Raw genomic sequence first — 22,704 nt, forward strand, 5'->3', positions numbered from 1 at the left:
AGAATGGGGGGAAGAGGGAAGGGAAGAATGGGGGAAGAGGGAAGGGAAGAATGGGGGAAGAGGGAAGGGAAGAATGGGGGAAGAGGGAAGGGAAGAATGGGGGAAGAGGGAAGGGAAGAATGGGGGAAGAGGGAAGGGAAGAATGGGGGAAGAGGGAAGGGAAGAATGGGGGAAGAGGGAAGGGAAGAATGGGGGAAGAGGGGGAGGGGAAGAGGGAAGGGAAGAATGGGAAGAGGGAGGGGAAGAGGGAAGGGAAGAATGGGGGAAGAGGGAGGGGAAGAGGGAAGGGAAGAATGGGGGAAGAGGGAGGGGAAGAGGGAAGGGAAGAGGGAGGGGAAGAGGGAAGGGAAGAATGGGGGAAGAGGGAAGGGAAGAATGGGGAAGAGGGAGGGGAAGAGGGAAGGGAAGAATGGGGGAAGAGGGGGGGGAAGAGGGAGGGGAAGAGGGAAGGGAAGAATGGGGGGAAGAGGGAGGGGAAGAGGGAAGGGAAGAATGGGGGAAGAGGGAGGGGAAGAGGGAAGGGAAGAATGGGGAAGAGGGAGGGGAAGAGGGAAGGGAAGAATGGGGGAAGAGGGAGGGGAAGAGGGAAGGGAAGAATGGGGGAAGAGGGAAGGGAAGAATGGGGGAAGGGAATGGGGGAAGGGGGAAGAGGGAAGGGAAGAATGGGGGAAGGGGGAAGAGGGAAGGGAAGAATGGGGGAAGGGGAAGAGGGAAGGGAAGAATGGGGGAAGGGGGAAGAGGGAAGGGAAGAATGGGGGAAGGGGGAAGAGGGAAGGGAAGAATGGGGGAAGGGGGAAGAGGGAAGGGAAGAATGGGGGAAGGGGGAAGAGGGAAGGGAAGAATGGGGGAAGGGGGAAGAGGGAAGGGAAGAATGGGGGAAGGGGGAAGAGGGAAGGGAAGAATGGGGGAAGGGGGAAGAGGGAAGGGAAGAATGGGGGAAGGGGGAAGAGGGAAGGGAAGAATGGGGGAAGGGGGAAGAGGGAAGGGAAGAATGGGGGAAGGGGGAAGAGGGAAGGGAAGAATGGGGGAAGGGGGAAGAGGGAAGGGAAGAATGGGGGAAGGGGGAAGAGGGAAGGGAAGAATGGGGGAAGGGGGAAGGGGGAAGAGGGAAGGGAAGAATGGGGGAAGAGGGAAGGGAAGAATGGGGGAAGGGGGAAGGGGGAAGAGGGAAGGGAAGAATGGGGGAAGGGGGAAGAGGGAAGGGAAGAATGGGGGAAGGGGGAAGGGGGAAGAGGGAAGGGAAGAATGGGGGAAGGGGGAAGAGGGAGGGAAGAATGGGGGAAGGGGGAAGAGGGAAGGGAAGAATGGGGGAAGGGGGAAGAGGGAGGGGAAGAGGGAAGGGAAGAATGGGGGAAGGGGGAAGGGGGAAGGGGGAAGGGAAGAATGGGGTAAGGGGGAAGAGGGGGGGAGAGGAAGGGAAGAATGGGGGAAGGGGGAAGAGGGAAGGGAAGAATGGGGGAAGGGGGAAGAGGGAAGGGAAGAATGGGGGAAGGGGGAAGAGGGAGGGGAAGAGGGGGGGGAAGGGGGAAGAGGGAGGGGAAGAGGGAGGGGAAGAGGGAAGGGAAGAATGGGGGGAAGGGGGAAGGGGGAAGGGAGAAATGGGGGAAAGGGGGGAAGGGAGAAATGGGGGAAAGCGGGGAAGGGAGAAATGGGGGAAAGGGGGGAAGGGAGAAATGGGGGAAAGGGGGGAAGGGAGAAATGGGGGAAAGGGGGGAAGGGAGAAATGGGGGAAAGCGGGGAAGGGAGAAATGGGGGAAAGCGGGGGAAGGGAGAAATGGGGGAAAGCGGGGAAGGGAGAAATGGGGGAAAGCGGGGAAGGGAGAAATGGGGGAAAGCGGGGAAGGGAGAAATGGGGGAAAGCGGGGAAGGGAGAAATGGGGGAAAGCGGGGAAGGGAGAAATGGGGGAAAGCGGGGAAGGGAGAAATGGGGGAAAGCGGGGAAGGGAGAAATGGGGGAAAGCGGGAAGGGAGAAATGGGGGAAAGCGGGGAAGGAAGAAATGGGGAAGGGAGAAATGGGGAAAGGGGGAAGGGAAGGACGGGGAGAAAGGGGAGAAGGGGGGAAAGGGGGGAGGGGAGAAGGGGGGGAAAGGGGGGGAGAAGGGGGGAGGGGAGAAGGGGGGAGGGGAGAGGGGGGGAAAGGGGGGAGAAGGGGGGAGGGGAGAAGGGGGGAAAGGGGGGAGAAGGGGGGAGGGGAGAAGGGGGGAAAGGGGGGAGAAGGGGGGAGGGGAGAAGGGGGGAGAAGGGGGGAGGGGAGAAGGGGGGAGAAGGGGGGAGGGGAGAAGGGGGGGAAAAGGTGGGAAGGGGGGAAAAGGGGGGAAGGGAGGAATGGGGGGAAAAGGGGGGAAGGGAGGAATGGGGGAAAGGGGGGAAAGGGGGGAAAGGGGTGGAAGGGGTAGGCTGTTCAGGGAAAAGGAGGAGGAGGAAGAGGAGCGTGGAGGGAGGAGAAGAAGGCCGGTTCTCTGAGGAGGACCACCAAGTTTCTGAGGTGTCTTGGAGTCAGAGGTGGCAGTGGCTTGGGCTCTAGGCCCTCTGTTACATAGTTTTAGGCTTCAACTATTTATATTTGTGGACTCTTTAAAAGATTTAATTAAGAAAAACCGGAGTTGGGCATACCTTGCTTCTAAAACACGATTTCTCAAGCCTAAGACTAAGTGCTAGGCATTGCTCATTCTGTTACGGTCGTTTCCTCCTATTTAAAATCAGCCGCACACCCCCAATCTCTCCCTTCAGTGTAAACACCACCTTTTCCGAGGATCTCAAACAGCAGAGCGAGCAGCCTGTGACCCCGGCCGTGTGCACGAGGAGAGAAGAGCAGATGTATTGTGAGGGCTGTGGAGGGCACAAGAGGAGGAGGCCCAGCACCTTCCTGCACCGCTGTGCTCTGCCAGACCTAAAGGACACCCTCGCTTCTGGGGTGAACAAGCAGCACAAGCTATCAACACTTATTCCAAAGGAACAGGAAGAAAATTCAGATGAAGTTAACACGGTTATCCCAACAACACTACAACAACCCAGAAACAGGAGGGCCAGTGAGCCTGAGACAGGCAGTTATCACAGTGGGACAGCACCGTTGGCATTATGGCTTTTTGGCAAAAAAAAAAAAAAAAAAAAAAAAAAAAAAAAAACCCACACACACACACAAAAAAGGTAACACGGGCCACCCATTATTTTCTGCCAGTGGAAAGACACCCACAGGCCCCCAGATGCCAACGGCCCCCTGGAAACGAGCCCACGCAGCACCTCGTGTCTTCGAATGAGCGGGTACGTGGTGTCCTCAGCACCCCCGCCCATGACACACACACCACACTTGACTCCCACACCTGAGAGTCCAGGCGAATGTCAGGAAGTCCCCGGAGGACAGGCCATCCTGTGAGGGCACTGCAGGGCTACGCACCTCAGAGGGCCCCTGGGCAGGTGCTCTCTCCCCAAAGAATGAGCAGTCCTGACCACACCCAGATCGCTGTGGCCTCCAAACCGAGTGCCAACATCTCACATCCAAAGAGATGCACAGGTGCCTGCTGCGCATGGAGCCCAAGCCCCTCGCAGAGCTCAGGACTAACCCAGTGTCCAGGCCTGGGGCCGTCACCAGCCAGGAGAGGCGTCCGGGGCACTTCCCAGCAATGGCCACCAGAAGTAACAACTCAGGCCCATCAGGAGTTTCCTCACTATGCAGGTTTTAGAAGTAGAGACAGAGGTTCAGGTCTAGTGGCACAAACATCAACGGACCCCATGGAACAGCGGGTGTGGTCCCTCCATCCCACCAGCCTGCATGGCTACTCCTTTCTGCTCCCATCACACACGTCCCTACCTGGCCAAGCCCCTTCTCCTTTTCCCCCATTAGATTCATCAAATCAAACCTCACTGTCCTTGGCAAATGTACCATTAATTTACTTACTGTCCAGAACAAAAGCACACTTGCATTTAACATGACACCCCCGCTACAATAGAACAGCCTTAATTCAGACATGACGCGGAGGAACAGAGGCAGGAGGGGTCGAGAGCCATCCTGGAATTGGCAGCTGTTTTCTGGGGAAAGCGTCTATCGCACCCGAGCCTGACACTCGTGCCACACTGTCCCCGTGATGTCTGAAAGCTCCATGAAGACAAGGTCACTCTGACCCCTTCACACCCACAACGCCAAAGAGCAGCAGGTGTTCAGGAAAAGTCCCCCGCTAGTGGTGAAGACAAGAATAATTCCCGTGGTGCCCAGAATGTCAGGAGGAAACAAGGTACCATGTGGATGCCTTTCAGGTGAATTTTGCAATGATTCTACCGAATGCCAGTCATCCTTTTTCAGAAAATCAATACCAGAAAACATGTGTCGCCAGCAGAGAGATGGTCCCTTTGACGTCTTACAAACGCACCTACGTTACTCTGAATTTATCTCAAGCCTGGTGCTCAGAAGCGGTCCCTGTGGCCTCCCAAGTCCCAGCCAGACAGGGAAGTGCCAGGTGTCAGGCCCAGAGGGACGCTGCTCACAGCTCAGGGCCTCGCCTGGGACCCAGGGGATGGGCCTCCCAGAAGTGGGCCTTTATCTCTCTTGGTCAAGCCTGCCGCCCACTCCGCCTGCCAGGAGGAAGGAAATGGCCACTTTCCTTTGTAATGAGTAGAGCTTGGATTGTTTGTTTTCCGTTGTTATTTATGAGGCTATGGTGAGCTCAGGTAATTGTGACTCCTGATGCTAGTAATACAGAGGTGTTTAGAAGGGGTACTTCTAGGGGGTTTAGAGGAGTAATGCCTGTTGGTGGTCAGTGACCTCCTAAGTAGGGGGTTGGGGCGAGGCTTGAATGGTAAAATGCTCAGAAGAAGCCGGAGAAGACGACGACTTCTGAGATGATGAATAGCACTATTCCATATCGAAGGCTTTTTTGGACGGATACTGTGTGGTGACCCTGATAGGTGCTTTCTCGTACAACATCACGTCATCACTGGTATAGGGTTAGTGTGGTGGTTAGTAGGCCTAGTATTAATAGGGTAGTCGAGTAGAAGTGAAATCATATGGTCAAGCCGGATGTTATTAGGAGGGCTGATAGAGCTCCTGTTAGTGGCCAGGGGCTAGGTTTGACTATGTGATAAGCATGGAATTGGTGAGTCATTAGGTGTTGTTGTGTAAGTAGAGGCTGACCAGGAGTGTGAAAACGTAGGCTTGAATTAGAGTTACAATATGAGTTACATAGTAACATGTTTTGGATACTGTCTCTTTCACATTCTAAGTATCAACACCAAAGAAATTCTTGAGTTCCTTGTTAAATTGAAAAGCAATTTACGAACCATAAAAGCCCCAATATTAAAGGATACAATTCAGTCTTTAGAGCATATTCTCAAAGCTGCACATCAACCAACAACTAGTAGGTAATTCCAGAAATTTTTCACCATCGGCCAAAGAAACCTCGAACCCATTCAACAGTCAGCACCTGCTCCTTCCTTCCGCCAGCCCCAGGCAATCGCCAGCCGACTTCCGTTTCTCTGGATTTGCCCGTTCTGGACATTGTGAAGAGAATCGTACAGTGTGTGACCTTCGGTGCTGGCATCTTTCACATCCAAGGTGAGTGGAATCTCACAGTGCGTGACCTTTGGCGTGGCCTTTGGTGCAGGCGTCTTTCACGTCCAAGGCTCGTTTGGGTTGGAGCACACGTTCTTTTGTTCCTTTTTATGGCTGAGTGATATTCCATTGTGTACATATTGTCTTTATCCATTCATCTGTTGACAGACACCTGGGCTGTTTCTACTATTAGGAATAATGCCGCTATGAAGATTCTTACATAAGATTTTTTGGTAAAAATATTTTCAATTTTCTTGGGCATATGCCTAGCAGTGAAATTGCTGGGTGGTACGGTGATTTTATGCTTAAATTTTCTGAGGAACTAACTGCCAGACTTTTCCAAAGCAACTGTACCATTTTACTTCCCCTCCCACTAGCAATATATCAAGATTTCAGTTTTCCCAAATTCACCAACATGTCACTGTCCAATACTGGGGTTTTACCCATCCCGGTGGTTGTCAAGTGGTACCTCACGCTGGTTTTGATTTGCATTTCTAAGATGATGAATTCTGTTAAACATCTCATGTGCATTTTAAGGCATTTATATGTCTTTCTTTGGAGAATGTCTATTCAAATCCTTTGTCCATTTTTAAATTGGATTTTTATTAAGAGTTTTAAAATATATTCTTCATATCAGGCCCTTATCAGGATAATGTATCCTGTTCTGTGGGGTTTTTTTTACTGTAATAGCATCCTCTGAAATGAACATTTTTCATTTTGATACCGTCTTTTTCGCATCAGTTGCTTGTTATGCTTTAGGCGTCTCATCTAAGGAAACATTGCCTAATCCAATGTAATAGTTTCACCAGGATTCTCCCCTAGAGGTGTCATGGGCTGAACTGTCCCCCTCATCAAGTTTCCCATGTTAAAGTCACAACCCCAGAAACTCAAAATGTCACTGTATTTAGATACAGTGCCTTTAACTTGACAATTTAGGTCCCATAAGATCTTAAGAGTAGGCCCTGATCCAGTATGATGGGTGTTCTTATAAGACAATTTAGACACACAATCCTCAGTGCTGCACACACATAAGAGAAACCTGTGAGGACACAGAGAAGACGTCGTCTACACAGCATGGGGTGAGGCCCCAGAGAATCCAACCCTGCCCGCACCTTGACCCCAGGCTTCCAGCCTCCAGAACAAAGGAAATAAGATGTTGTTTAAGCCGCACGGTCTGTGGTGTCCTTTACGGTACCCAGAAGACTGACAGAATGGGTCTCACAGTCGACTCCTTACACTGGATCCATTTTGAGCTTTGTGTGTAGGGTGAGGAAGGGTCCAGTCCATCCTTTTCCATGTGGATAACCCAGTTGTCCCAGCACCATTGAGTTGTGAAAGGACAAAAGTAAAGCAACCCTTATGTCCCTTTCTCCATCAACAGTTTAGAGGATACACTGAAGTATCATGGACAATTTTGTCGGTTTAAGCCAGTGGTTTTCAAAATTTGGGTCTCAGGAACCCTTTGCACTTTATTAAAGATCACAAAAATGCTTTCTCATAAGGCTGGGAATGGTGGCTCATGCCTGTAATCCCAGCACTTTGGGAGGCAGAAGCAGGTGGATCACTTGTGGTCAGCAGTTCGAGACTGGCCTGGCCAACATGGTGAAACCCGGTCTCTACTAAAAGACAAAAATTAGCCGGGCATGGTGGTGGACACCTGTAGTCCCAGCTACTAGGGAGGCTGAGGCAGGAGAACCACTTGAACTCAGGAGGCAGAGGTTGAAGTGAGATGAAGTCACACCACTGCACTCAAGCCTGGGTGGCAGAGGAAGACTCCGTTTCAAAAAAATAAATACATAAAAGTAACAATTTGGTTCATTTTACAATGATAAAGTCATTATATCTTAACACAGTCTTAAAGAAGAAACCATTTTCCAAAATAAGCAGCAGCGTGACCAGTTTGTGCTGCTGTGAAAACGCCTAACATCTCTGCACCTCAGACAGCAGGGTTCTCATGCCTGCATCTGCGTTCAGTAGGCTGCAGAGCCGTGGTTTAAGTTTATGAAGAAAGTCCGACCTCATGCTGATATAGGAAGTAGTATTTTCATTGTGTTTTCAGATAATTTTAGGTATTCTCCGCTGCCAAATGTAACAAGCGGCACTTCCGTACAGGCTGTCTGCAACGCGGAGTCTGCGCTCTGGTCGACGGGCCTTTCTGCCCCAATTCCTTCTCAGTCCACTGGTCCATCCTGTACTTGAATGGCTTTTACCAGGCACAGGATTTTGTAATCACACATTGGTTAGAAAACACTGGTTCAGAGTTATGAGCAGCTTCCACATTTCATTCTTTGTCCAAAAAAACCACATCAATATCACCACTGATCACATGAGAAAGTGGTGGACACAAGATTTTTATAGTTTAATATTCACTGGAAATCTCAAATGTCTAATCACTGGGAATAATGTAAGGTACTTTCGTGAAAGAGTCATTTTGTTCATTTTTCAGGCCACACCTGCAAATGCCTCCGTCTGAAGTAGCATCGTTTGTAAGTCATTCTTTATATAAAGGCGGCCGTTAGTGGAAGAAGTGGTTCTGCAGGTTCATAGTTCAGAGGCACCAGTGCTCTCCCTACATAACCATAAAATCCGCAGAACACGCACCTGTGCACACTTTCTCACTCAGAACATTCCAGAAGGAACCCTGAATCCCAGTGCCGCAGCGGGACTGAAGTTTTCTCTCACCCACACAATAAACACAGGGAGCTCCCCCAGCCCCCACCCCGAGGTCACAGCCTTGGTCCTCTGTCTGATCTAGGAGGGCTCCTGCAGCTCCAGCCTAACAGGGAAAAGTAGGCACCCACATGTCAGAAAGCCCTCCCAAGGCCCGGCGAGCACTTCTGCTTATGCCCCAGCCAAGTACGTTTGACGAGGCTACAGCCAGCTGTACGGCAGGCAGCGAGGGTACCCAGCAAATACTTCAGGGGTCCCGTTACTGAGAAGGAAAGGTGGACAGCGAGGTACCCAGCAAGTACTCAGGGCTCACGTTATGGAGGAGGAAGCCAGGCAGATAGTGTGGTACACAGCAGGGTTCACGATACCGGGGAGGAGAGGAGGGTGAAGACAAGGGGACTGGAACAGTCTGTCTTAAGCTTTAGCATTTACAAGGCTCGCTGTAGATTATCCGATTTGATCTTAACAGCTCACAAGAGAGGCAGAGGCATGACTGTTTTCATTTCATGAAAAGAGATCCAGAGAACTGATGATGACCATGTGCTCTTCCCACAGGCTCCCAGAAATCCTCCTCAAATCATCTCTCAGTTGTATACATGTGAAAATACCTCAGTCACGTCCCCTTCCTGCAGGGGGATTGTAATGCCGCCCTGCTGTTCCTTAGTGCCCCTACCTTCTCCTGCCATGGCATTTCAGCCATGCCAACCATCCATGGGAAGTCAGCACAACCCCACCTCCGCTGCTGCTGATGGCTTGGGTCACCCTTATCTTTCATTTCCACCAGCAGGGACCTGTTCGTCCTTCAAATGCAGCACAAACTCACTCATTGTGTGAAGCCTTTTCCAGCCATCACAACTGTCATGTGTAAAATCAGTTTGTGGAATGCTTCATTTCGGAGGTGCTTATGTTTTCTCATTGGCTGTGATCACGACCAAATTCTGAGCAAACCAGGTGGTCCCCTCTCCCCATCTCTGCTCCAATGCACTTAAAACAAGGATTCCTGGAAGCACCTTTGTAGTCCAATTCACGCATGAGTCCGCCCCACACCCTGCAGTGAAGCCCTGGCGGTCAGGGCTCAGGGCCCCCAGGTGGGTCAGGAGAGCTTAGTGCCCTCTCTGGAGTTGTCACCCAGAGACCCACGGCTGGAAGGGAAGAAACTTGCATCCTGTGAAACATCCAGGCCCCGAGACCCACTCAGGAGCAGAAAACGGGGAAGGAGCCTCAACCAGACACTCGGGAGGGCAGTCAGCAGGAGCCACGGAGGTCACCGGGAGGGAGGGAGTCAGGCAGTGAGGCCAGAGGTGATGTGGCCGGGAGGGAGGTGATGTGGCCAGAGGTGACGTGGTGGGGGATGACACGGCATGGTTGGGGGAGGAGACGTGGCCAGAGGCAACGTGGCCAGGGAAGGAGAAACGGTTGGAAGTGACAAGAGGGGTCTCCAGACCTCAGACTGTGTGCCTGATTTATAGATGACATTTTAATTATGATGTTATATCTAACTTTAAAGTAGCAATTTAGAACCACTGTGTACATTTAAAACATGGTACAAATATAGCACATTTCCCAAACCAAAGAACAGTGCATTGAAGGAAAAAATAGCAACTCACCAAAAAAAAAAAAAAAAAGGAAAAAAAAATTTATTTAAGATCAGAAATAAAGAGATCCTACAGCTCTTGTAGTCCAACCCCCACCCTAATGTGAATGGGGGAAAAAGGGAATTAGATTCTAGTCAGACAAAACTAAAGGCAAAACCGATGTACTTTACTTTCTACTTGACAGAAAACAAGAAAAGCTCATCAAGGAATCCCAACAAATAGTAGCTTTAGGAGTCCCCAAAATGCAAAATTTACCTTCAAATTAAATCAACTGCTAAGTGTGTATAAAGTTATGTTTTTCTTTATTGTCTTCCTCCGCCACAGGGGCTTTTTTAGAACTTGTTTCCCCCTAATTGCCTCCAACACCAAGGAAATTTAAACCCCACAAGTAAACCGTGTCTCGATTCACACACAGCGTCCTTTGGAGCAGACAGTCCGTTGCTCTGACATTCTTCTCACCTAAGTACCGAGTACAGCCTGAGAACGCACAACACGCACACACACGAACTCGGACAGACAACAGGTGAGATACGGCACATGAGGAGGAAGATGAGACAAATGAGCTTCACCGACTTCAACACCGCAGATCCGTGAAGAAGTGACACACGCAGCCTGATCGGGTGCTGGTGACTCCTGGGAGACAGCCAAGGGCAACATTTGGAGAAGCAGCACCACAGGCCAGGAGGGTGTCGGGGCTTCCGAGGAGAGGGGCGACCCGACCAGGTGCTGGGGGCTTCAGAGGGGAGGGATGCCCCGACCAGGTGCTGGGGCTTCAGAGAGGGGGGGTGCCCCAAGCAGGTGCTGTGGCTTCAGACGGGAAGGCACCTCAAGCAGGTCCTGGGGGCGGCAGAACAAGCCCTGGGTCCCCTTGTCACTTTTCACTCTCTACTCCCGAATCTCACCCTGAAGTTGCAGCAAGTCCAGGTATTCATTTACCCATAAAATTTAGTATCTGTGAGTAACACAAGTCACTAATCCACACCGATCTGAGTCCACAGATACCTCCCAGAGATGTCACCATCCCTTCTGGTAGAGGGGCAGCCCAGGGGCACACGCTACTAGAAAGGGAGACTGTCTCCAGCCTGACACTGCAGAGTCCTCAACACTAAGTCTACCTTCTGGAACCATGCCGTCTCCCACAGAAGCAACTAGGGGCATGTAGGGGCTTTTAAATCTTTTTTTTTTTTCTTAAGACAGAATCTCCCTCTGTCCCCCAGTCTGGAGTGCAGTGGCACAATCTCAGCTCGCTGCAACCTCTGCCTCTCAAGTTCAAGTGATTCTCCTGCCTCGGCCTCCTGAGTAGCTGGGAATACAGGCACCTGTCACCACGCCCGGCTAATTTTGTGTATTTTTAGTAGAGATGGGATTTCACCCTGTTGGCCAGGCTGGTCTCGAACACCTGACCTCACGTGATCCACCCATCTCGACCTCCCAAACTGCTGGGAATACAGGCATGAGCCACGGTGCCCGGCCCATATAGCTATTTAAATTGGACTAAAATTGAATAAAATTAGAAGTTCAGTTTCTCATTTACACTTCAAGCATTCTGTCACCCACAGGCGGCCACTGACCAGAGGCTGGTAGAGATGTCACACTCCACACTGTAGAAGGTTTTATGGACGAAGTGGCTCTAAGATCATCTCGGCATCTTTATATTGAAGTTACCAAAGTTTTACTCTGATTATTATAGACATCAGCATTCTCCCATTTAAAAATGTCAGTGCTATTGCAATGATCAGATCTGTGACTTTCCAGAAGCTCTTCTCTTCCTGGACAGAACTGCAGAGCATCTGCACTCTGCCTCCACACTAAGGGACAGCAGAAACCTCCATGTAAAATCAGGGGGGAGAAAAAAAAGAAAAAAGAATCCCTGGTCCCTCTCCCCTACAATTTTGTGAAACTCCTCTTAACATTCAGAATAACTGCCAGAGTTGCAATAAACAAGCATCCCTTGACCAGGAAGAAACAGGTAAGCAAGAAGAGGGAGACGCGAGGACCCTCAGTGCCCTCTGGGACCCCAGGCCCAGCCAGGACTGAGAAGGGCAATACAGCCCGGCAGATCTGCACACCTGATGCGAACCGTGCGCACGGTTTCCCCGGGCCTCGGTCCCCTACTCTGCCGTCACTGGCCACTGTGGCTCTGGTAGAGGCAGATCCCTGAGCCCCAACACCCACAGCCAGTCCCCTCCTTGCAGGTCTCAGCTCTGCTGTCACTGCCTCAAGTGCCTCCCTGATGCTTCTCATCTTCATCCGCGTACCGTGTCCCCTCTACACCGCAGTCCTTGCTACCGCCCACACCTCCACGGAGCCTGGCACACAGGTGCCTGAGACGCCCCAACAGGCGGGCATGGCAGGGTAGGGCTTGGAGTTCCAAGGGCCACATCCCACATACCACCACAAGCGCTGCGGAGGCTGTGGAACGGGTCCAGGCCTCAGGCCGGCACTCAGCTTCTCCCGGCCCCAGAGGCCAAGAACATAGCAAGGGAGCGCAGCTGGAAGCAGGATCCCAAATCCCCTTCCTGTTCCTCAAGAGGAAGGGGGCCTCGGGGCACAACTCTACCAGGGCCTTCCTCCTGCCAGGCTGCCTGTCACAGGACCGACACCTTCACCGCAGGGAAACCCACCAAGTACCTCCTGTGAGGAGAAAACCACCAAGTACCACAGGAGCCACGACCACTGGCAGCGTCTACTGAGCCCAATTAGTGACAACAGCAGCCGGGCCCCTATGTAGCAGCACCGACTCTGAACCTGTCCCGCACACCACAAGGCTGACCATCCTGAAGCTCAGCTTCGACTCATCAGGGGCCTCTTCCAGGAGAGCTCGGCATGTCTATCTTCCCTGGGGTCACAGAAAGGTGAGGGACTCAGCCCCGAGTGTGAACAGAGTCAAGCTCCCACTAGCTGTGCAGACAACCTCCCTAGCCCTGGCCTGGGAAGGGGCCAAGCCCAAACAGCCATCTTTTGCCGCCACAGGTACAGAATTCAGCCAGCTCTCTCAATGGAGTCGTGCCACGTCAACTCCAGGCTCCTCAGTACTCTGGGGTTCACCTCGGGCCGCTGCACCTTTGAAACGTGGCTGTGGACTCCTCTAGGCTGCTCAGTGTCACGGCCCATTTCATTCAGACACTGCAGGCCCCTGCTGTGGTGTCAATACCCAGGACACCCCTGCCGGCATCCTCCGAGATGCTGCTGCAGCTGCAGCTGCTGTGATCTGAGAACAGCCATGCACAGGCATCAAAGGGAGGGCTCCTCAAGTCTCCTCCGAGAGCAGCGGCTACAGCTTTGGAGGACGTTGCACTGAATCCTGGGTGAGGCTGGCTCGGTCTGCAGTCTAAGCCTGGTTGCTGGGGAGACACACTCTGTTGTAACTGACAGAGGCTGTTGGTGGCAGCTCTACCAAGACCGAGATGGCAACTAATCTGAGATTTACTATCTATACTTTCTATCTGATGTGTAAAAGGAAACATCGTGAAGTTCCAGTAGCAAGGAATTTCCTATCATCTATCACATGAAGATGCAGCAGAAATACAGCTAAAATGTTAGTAGGGTCTTTGCAGAGGAACAGACGGGTCTATTTCAGGAAAAGTGCTTGCTGGCTTTTTAGAAACAGAGTGAAATCCCTGCCAAGTAAAGGTTTGTACTTTTGCTCTGGAAACAGAGAGGGAAAGTTCTTCCTTATTATTCAAATACATTAACTATATTTAAGTGTTCTTGTAAACTAAGTATTAAATATTCAAAAGTAAGTAATTCTGTTCAGTCTATTTCATTCTTTAAATGCAGCTTTCAAAAACGGACAAACACCTGGCCGGGTGCGGTGGCTCGCGCCTGTAATCCCAGCACTTTGGGAGGCCGAGGCGGGTGGATCACGAGGTCAGGAGATCGAGACCATCCTGGCTAACACGGTGAAGCCCCGTCTCTACTAAAAATGCAAAAAATTAGCCGGGCGTGGTGGCGGGTGGCTGTGCTCCCAGCTACTCAGGAGGCTGAGGCAGGAGAATGGCATGAACCCGGGAGGTGGAGCTTGCACTAAGCCGAGATCACACCACTGCACTCCAGCCTGGGTGACAGAGCAATACTCCGTCTCAAAAAAAAAAAAAAAAAAAAAAAAGAAAGGTGGCAAACACCTCATGTCTGCCCTGACTCCAGCCATCTCCATGGAGTGGACAGAGCTTGGGAAAAGTTCACTGTGGAGGACCAGAAGGCCAGGCCGGGCCTTTGCTCAGCAGATGAGCGAGAGGGTCAGCCACCCTAGGGAAGAAGCCCACATTTGCTATGTTACTGATGATATCCACATACATTTCTATTTTGCCTCCCACACACAGACCTGGGATCCATGTTTGAACAAGCGGCTCCTGCCAACAGAGGCTCCATGCATCATTTCCCTGACCTCCCCAACAAGAGCCAGGCCAGCCAGTGTCCCCACACGGGTCCTGGGACCCAGGAAGATCCGGGTCCTGCCCCTCTTCTCCCTCATCCCTGCAGCACCTGGCTTGCTGTGGAAGTCCAGCAGTGCTGGCTGAACCCATGTTCACCTGGGGTGTCCAGGAGAAGCCTCTGGGCAGAAATCAGCTGGGAAGCAGGGCTATGTGTGCTGGCAGATCACTCGAATGGATTTGCAGAACCGAGTTTTCAACACAGGTGCCACCATCAAGTCCCTCAAGCCCCTTGTGAGCCTAGAGGCACAGAGCCATTTGCTGCACTCCCACAATCTCTATCCACCCTGCACAGAAGCCTAGTTTATCCAAAAGACCATAAAATTTTGTGTGTAAACAAAGTTTGGCATAATGAATTAAAAGTGAAGTCACCACTTCTATTTTCCATTAATCCATTCATTCAAACAAATATCTCTTGAGTATGTGCATCGAATACTGTGGAATTAGGATTTAGTCCATGCCTTCAAGAAATATACATCACAGAAGAAAAGGTATAGCTTGTAACTAACAGTGCTGAACAGGCAAGAAATACACATCGCAGAAGGAAAGGTAGAGCTTGTAACTGTAACAGTGCTGAACAGGCAAGAAAGAAGCATCATAGAAGGAAAGGTAGAGCTTGTAACTAACGTCAGAAAGAAAGGTGTAGCTTATAAACTAATAGTGGCGAACAGGACAGAATCTCACAGGCTCATCAGGAGCCGCCGAGGAGGAAGCCATGATTCATTTCCACCTGCAGTAGACAAATGTTTCCCGGATAAAGTAACTTTTCTACAGTGATATCTGTTCCCTATTGTTTCGATCTTGCTTGATAAGGGTATTAAATCACCACTTTATGTGCTGCTTATATAAAATACATCATTGTCAGGGGAGGTTATAAAATAAATACTTCACACAAGCTTGGGCTGTGAATGGTGAGAGACAATGGGACAATGTGTTCCCGTGTTCTCAAGATGCAGAAGGGGCAAGACCCTGGGGTTCCCTTCTCCTCCCCACCGCCCTGTTCCCAGATGAGGGGTGGAGGCAAGGCCGCTGTGCAGTCCTAGAGCTGGCTCCAGGGCTAGGACACTACGCCCGCACTCTCTGTGCCCCATGCGAGAAATACAGCCTGGGGGGCAATCACCAATTGACCTGGCGGTGGAGAGAGTCCTTCCATCAAAAGCCTGTGCTTCCAGGAGCCAGAACAAAGCAGGACCCCCAGGAAAACTGTTCCAGGTGCTCCTGAAACCTGGGCAGAGTCACAGCCTGGCAGGAAGCACCAGTGACGCATGTGTGCCCAAAACTGGGAGGATGGCCAGACGCCTGGAGGCCAGACTGACCTGCAGGAGATGACCACTTCTCTCTGGTTCAGTAGAGATAGACAGTCTGGGCTTCACTTTTGTATGTGGAGCCTCACAGTACAGAAATATCACAAAGGGATTAGACTTCGTGTACCCTAATTTTTTAATTAAAAAAAATCACATTTATTGCTACTAATTCTAAATCCAACAAAGAAAAATAAATAATTATGAAAACACATGCCTACAAAATGTAAACCACAATCTCTTTACCCATAGGAGACCCAAAATTTAGTTTACCTTTTCTTCAGTATCATCTCATTTTTTTTTTAAGCCATTACTGTGGTGTCTCCTCACTGCCCCATGAGGAGGTTCATGGGCTCTTCAGGGCTCTTTACTGTTTTGCCGTTTTTCAGGTTTCAAGGCAGGATCATTTTCCCACACTTGTTTGCTTCCTTGATCACCAATTGTTCACAAGGACATCGTTGTGCCTCAGAAAACGTAGTCACTGAACTTCACTAAAAGTGAAAGCAATAAGGACATTTTGGCTGCCATGACAGCATCCTCAGTCACTGAATCTCCCTGGGGGACCAGACACACCCCCAATCTCCTTGTAACCCCAGCATACAGTTATCGCTGCAGCTGACAGGACTGACCCAGCCTGGGGGAGGCATGAAAGCAAAGGGAAGAGAAGACAGGTGACTCATTTAGGAAACTCGGGTGATCCTCTCAAGTCACATTTCTCAGGGTGTCAAGGGACCAGTCACAGGCAGGGAACGTCCTTGGCCTGGCAGGTGGCAGACTCCTGGGACCCTCCTCAGACATGTTAATCAGAGAATCTAAAGGCGGGCAGACTCTGAAAAGTATCTGTAAAGGAAGGACGTAGCTCTGCTGTGAGCCCACTACATGCGGGGTCGCGCAGGACGCCGCTCCCAGTGTCCAGTCTCCATTTCACCCTCCTGGGAGGAACACCCGTCAAGTCACAGAGCACGGTCTTCAGCGAACACCTTCCTGCGCGACCTCCACTGTCGCCCAACCCTGCAGGAGTAGACTCTGAGTAGGGGAAACAAGTCTTTGCTCCTGACCCGGCCACCTTGACACTGGGCATAAGACCAGCACTGCTACGTCTCTGGGGAAAGGAGCGGCCCTGGGCAGGAATGCACTTGGCAGCCCCAGGGAGGGGCCAGGTGTGGAGGAGCAGGCCTCTGCCCGCAGACACGTCAGCACAGCATCCTGGAGCAGAACCTCCAGCCCAGCTGAGCCTACAGATGGCCGCAGCCCTGGACAGCATCTTCACGGTGACGCGGGGGACTGGGCCAGAGTCGCTCAGCAGGGCTGCCCTGAATTTGCAACCTGAAGAAGCTGTACAATCGTACGTGTACGTTGCCTTACCCCCTAGGTTTTGGGGTCACTTGTCACACAGCGACAGACAGTGGATGTGCACGGACTCCCAGGCCACGATGGCCTCTGCCGGCCTCACCCGGGCTGTCTCATCTGGTCCCGTGACATCACGTTTCTCAAAGTCAAAGGCTGCCAGGGCCCCCTCTTTTCTTCACAAAGTCGTTACAAGCTCACGATACAAACTGAAAAAAAAAAAAAATCTGTAAAATACAACATATGACGCAATGCAGGGTGAATGCCCAGGCACATACACACGCGAAACAGGTGCATGCACACATGAACAGGTGTACACGCATGAAACGGGCACGAGTGAAGGTGTACACGCGTCAAACAGGTGTGCATACACACATGAAAGCACCAGACATGAAGGGCTGTCTTTGGGAGCCTAGTTTTTAGACATCTCCCTCACACTTTTACATCTGCACGATCACAAACACAGCACACCCCAGTACTGAGGGGAAGCCCCAGCTTCTCATGGGGGCACATGAGGCTTTTTATTTATGCTACAGGTTGCATCACTACATTCTAGAACTGCAAGGCCCCGCACTGCCAGGACTGGGTCAGGTCCACCCTGTGCTCCAAGGACCAGGCCGCCTGCCAGCCCACACGGACCTGCCCCTCGGATGGTGCGGCTGCTTCTAAAACAGAGGCTCAGGCCCACCCAGAGAACTGCAGTACCTGTTATTAAATCAAGACTTGGCTGTGGGTAAACGTGAAGATTTTTATTAAACATGACTCTGGAACATTCAAAGGACCATAACTAAATGCTCCTTTCGCAGTCTCAGCGTGTCCAGACACTCATAGAGAAGGCCAGGGCGTGGGAACCCACGGAGCCCTGACAAGGCAGACTCGGAGCTCTGTGGCTCAGTTAGCACAGATTTTGTGTTGATACTTGCCTTTTACATTCAGATTAAAATAAAAAATCTGCAAAAGTAGCTCACATTCTATTTCAATTCTCGATTTTTGTAGTAACTGGGGCCCTTTCCCTCTGGTTTCCCAGCCAAGCAGTAAATAGGCCCAGCTGGGATTTGTCAAAGTCTGGGCCTCTGTTGTAGAGTAAGTGAGGGGGGTAGGGAGGAGAGCCTGAGTGGTGAGGAGGATTGGGGGATAGGGAGGGACAGAGGGAAGGATAGAGAGAGAGAAACCGCCGAGGGCTGGAGGCAGGAGGGATGCTCCCTGGCAGTCTCAGGCTCCCCATTCCAAGGTAACTGAGCTGGCATCACGCATGCGGTGCCGTCATATGACTTGGCTGACACACGCCAGAATTGCAACAAAATGCTTAAGGAGAAGAGTAAGCACCAGCATCTTCAGATTAGGGTAGAGTCCCGGTTTCACGCTTGCCTTGTATGACATTCTATAAATTGTAAAGATAACGCATTTTCTTACCAGCCACGCTGTTCCCCAAATACCAACTATAATAAAGACCAGACAGCCTCTGAGTACTGAGCGTGTGTCAAGCCCCGTGAGGTAGGCATCATTTACTTTGCTAGAGAAAGAAACAGGCTCTGAGAGAAACTTTCTGAGGCCAGGCAGCTGTGTCCAAACCCACCTCGCGCCTCCTGACCCTGAACGTGGAGGACCCAAGTCATTCATGTGAATAATTTACCTACCTGCCTGTCAGATTGAGATTCAACCCCCAGATCTAATCATCTCTATGCAGGAATGTGTCAAGGAAGGTATACCATTCTATGAGTTCGAGCTGGGGGAACAAAGGCAGGCACCCTCGACACACATGTGGTATGGAGGTACGCGACCAGTGCAGGGGTGGACAGGAGCACGTCCAGCCCTGCCCAGTCACACAGCCACCCTGCCATGCCAGTGCAGGGGCCGCCACCGTGTCTCGGGGAAAAGCAGCTTCTCCTGCACAGGAATCTACCCATGAAAGTGTGTTGCTGAGCAGGTTTCGACCAACATCTCAGAAATCAGACACTGTGTAACACGCTTATCTATACAGGCTGCCTATGTCCGGGAATCACCAATAATTCCCATCTCGCCATCAATTATTTCTGGTAAATACTCATTATTCTAAGTTAACTGAGACAACACAAGAACAAAATAATGGAAATGTCAGAGTCAATCAGCTCCACCTGCTGAAGAGCTGGGACTAATGATGAAACCTAAGGAATCCTGGAGAAGGCAGCAGGACCCCAGTCCCCGCGGACCACCCCAGCCTCCTTCCACAGGAGAGTTAGTCGTGGGGCCAAGGAACGGCTTTCAAGGAATCTCAGAGGTTCTCAAAGTCTTGAAAGTTTAACGGGAACTGAATATTTGCATCTGAGTCACACGAGCGTATTAAAAGTAAAATTTCCTCTTTCCACTAGAATTATGAGCTTGCAGCGGTGACACTGGCTGTATCTCATGCTCCTGAGATGTTTGGGGGCAACCGTGCATCTCGGATGAGTCATTTATAACGATGAAAGCAGTGCTTGGGCTCTCGATCCAGGACCACAGACCCCACCAGTGAGGGTCTAAACAGGACAAGCCTCGGCCTGGAAAGGCTGGTATCCGTGCGGGCTGGGAGGAGCACCAAGAAAACTCAGGGGCAAGCCCCATGCAAGCTCGGCATGTCCTACCCCACGCAGTCGGCATCAGCCACAGGGATCTTTTGTTGTTTTTTGTTCAGGAAGGAACATATTAAAAAGCCTGGGGCCCAGGGCCTGTACTCCCCAAAGCTCCCCACAGAGCCGGGTTAAGTGACACCTTCCCTCATGTTAAAGTCAACTATATATGGCTGCTGAGGGCATCTCAGAGCAGGTGCAACACTGAGCTTTCTTGCTGTCTGGGGAAAGCAGGAATTCCAGGCCTCTGCCTTCCTACCTCCCCAGAGGCTCTAGCCCAGGTGAGCTCAGCTTCTCCCAAGTAAGGAGCACAGACCAGCTTCCCCCATGCTCCTCAGGTCACACAGGAATGGTGCAGACCCTTGCACCTTGGCACGAGCCCTCGTAACCCACCCCAGAGGCAGCAGCCCAGCCCTGTGGCCCCGGCCTGGCAGGAGGCAGCTGCTGGGGCCCCTGCTCAGGGTTCAGCACAGCGAGGTCCAGCCGCAGCAGGGGAGACATCCACCACCCGGCCATTCGTCTTTAACCTAAAACAGACACGGGAATTCAGCAAGGGGTTCCTTCCCCTGACAAACCGTCCGTCCTGTTCTCATCTCTCCCTCCTGCCCCAGTACTGCACCCAAGGCCACCCAGCACTGTGCCCAAGGCCTGACTCCCAGTTTCACAGGGAATCCAAGATGATTATGATTTTGAGAAACTGGGAGCTACATAGAAAATGAGTTGGTAAAGCCAGTGTCCACTGATCCTCCACTCCACACAGCAGAGAACAGTCCTCGGGATAAAACCCACGGGGCGGGGAAGACGTCATCAAGGCGGGCAGGACAGAGGAGCCGCAAAGCCAGTGGTTCAGGGAACAACGCCACGTGAACACAAAGCTAAAGTACTCAGCGGCTGGAAGACAAAACACAGGAGACAGAAACAGTGAACGTTTAAAGAGAAAAGAAAAAAAAAAAGCCTCACTCTTAAGAGTCAGTCAAGATTTAAGTTCTCAAGTCACAATGTATCAGCACAGACCTCTCATAATGCCTGAAACTTGGGGCAGTAAACACGTGAATCAGTTCTCCCAAGTCCATCGTTTTCTTTGATGAGCCTCTTGAGTCTCAGGCTGGTTTCAAAGTAAGCCCTTCTCTGTTTGTTGATGACTTAATAATTAACACACTTGAAAACACATTGACTTCCAAATTAATCTGCTAATAAAATATTAATTACCATACTGGCTGTCATCTACAGAAAAAAACACAATCACTTTCTGGTTGTAAAAACTTAGAATTCGAAGCCCCATTGGCCATCTGAACAGCACCTGCTTTTGACAAGGGCATTCCAAAGCTAATCTGAAAAACTAGTCCACGCCATGATCAGTGGGGGGTCAGACTTGCCTCATCACCCCACCTCCCTTCTGGAATTACACGGAACTTAGACGCTTAGTCTGATGGGAAACATTTACAATCTATTCTCTCCAAAGCTACCTGGAGGATTGCTTCCACATGACAAAGCCTTGGTCTCCACAACCCCTTATCTGACAACTCTCTCGACCAACTGTCAATCAGGAAATTTTAGAATCTACCTGTGACCTGGACACCCCTGCTTCCAGTTGTCCCATCTTTCCAGACCAAACCAATGTACATCTTACATTTATTTTGATTGATTGTCTCATGTCTCCCTAAAAGCTATAAAACCAGGCTGGGCTCTGACCACCTCGGGAATACGCTCTTAGGATCTCCTGAGGGCAGTATCAAGGGTCATGCTAACTCATTTGGCTCAGAATAAATCTCCAAATGCTTCACAGAGTTTGAGTCTTTACTGACACACTATCTTTCATGGGTATTCATCTGGGGGACTCACAATCAACTGGAGGCAGCTGTTGCCCACTGTGCAAAAGTCTCTGCAGGACTGAGCCTCTGGTACGGGGACTCCAACCCCTGAAGCAGCAGCTCTCCCACGTCCCACGGCCTGATAGACACGCACCTCCCGGGCTTCTCATTTCAGAGTCTCAGCAACAAATCTACCAAATGTGATCAACATCACAGAAGATTCCTCGAGGCTTTTGGCTGTTGTTTCTCCCCAAGTTTAGTCTAGAACCAGAATGGCAACACTCGGAACAGGATGGTTCTCAGTCACCGACCCTCCTGGTAAAAACACTGTCTCCAAGAACCTTTCCTGCCAGTCACAATTTCCTTCGAGTCAAGCTCGAAGGCCACCTCCCCAAGAAGGAAACTTCTTCAATCCAGCAATCACAGCTCCTGTTCCCATCTAGAGCTTGTCTGCCAGGAAGGGAAGACTCCTCATTCCAGAGACAGCAGGTGCCACAAACTCAGGGTTGTAGCCATTGCGAAGGCAAACACTCATGAAATTAATACACTTTTTCCTCCTTGGATACTGACGTTTCCTCTTCTGGAGGTCAGCCAAGGCCATCTGCACGAGTCACGAGCATGATGGCTCCAGCCCCTCCTTCGGTGTCAGCAGTGTGGCTCCGCTCTGAGACCCTCCTGCACCAGCCGGGCCATGCACCTGTTCCCACAACTGCTGTCAGCAGACTACAGTGATTCTAAAATAATCAGCAAACTGAGGTTCCGAAGGATGCATTTTAAAGAAAAATGTGTAAGTTTTACTGCATGAAATCAGCTACATCTTTTGCTACTCCAGAGGCTTTTTGTTTTGCTTTCCTCAAGATTCTCTACAATGATCCCAACAGTCAAAGTTCCCAGTTACAGGCAGAGGGTTGGGCAGGCCGCGTCTGATATTTAACACACACACACGATCCACGTCAAAGGATTTTCCCTGTTCACTAACATCATCAGGACAAACTTTAAGCAGTAATAATCTCCCTGTCTGGAAAACTGACCTCTCTTAAGAACTAATGCAACAAATGTGTTTGACAAAGTTGCAGGTGGACATTTTAGTGAATGAATCACTATTTCAAGGAGGATAAAGGCTCACTATTCAAAGGCATGTTTTTGTCAAGTTCTGTAATTTCAGCTTCATGCATTTAAATCATGAAGTGAGGCTTGTACCTGATCCATTACAGAATCTCTACAAAACAGAGAAAATTCCATTTCTGCACATTGTCATTCTTTTCCATATGCATACGGATGGTGGTAATTTAAGTTGGCATTCCGACAGGATTTCTAAATTAAACTGTCTTCGACTTTAAACACTACGTGTTAAACATTACACACTCCATTGTTAAACATTTATAGTAGGGTCTGTATGGCCAGTTTTAAAGATTTCTT

At 50.7% G+C, this 22,704-nt stretch overlaps 1 long non-coding RNA gene across 2 annotated transcripts in view; it reads right to left on the bottom strand.

Moving 5' to 3' along the window:
- Positions 1 to 8,465: 8,465 nt before the first annotated feature.
- LOC140711247 (uncharacterized) overlaps positions 8,466 to 22,704 on the bottom strand; it is a 100,733-nt gene continuing 86,494 nt past the window's right edge. For both annotated transcript variants that reach the window (XR_012092409.1, XR_012092410.1), the window contains one exon: positions 8,466 to 17,098. This is a non-coding gene — a long non-coding RNA (uncharacterized lncRNA). The remainder of the gene's footprint in view (positions 17,099 to 22,704) is intronic.

This window comes from Chlorocebus sabaeus, unplaced genomic scaffold (genome assembly GCF_047675955.1).
Source record: "Chlorocebus sabaeus isolate Y175 unplaced genomic scaffold, mChlSab1.0.hap1 unalloc_scaffold_392, whole genome shotgun sequence".
NCBI lineage: Eukaryota > Metazoa > Chordata > Mammalia > Primates > Cercopithecidae > Chlorocebus > Chlorocebus sabaeus.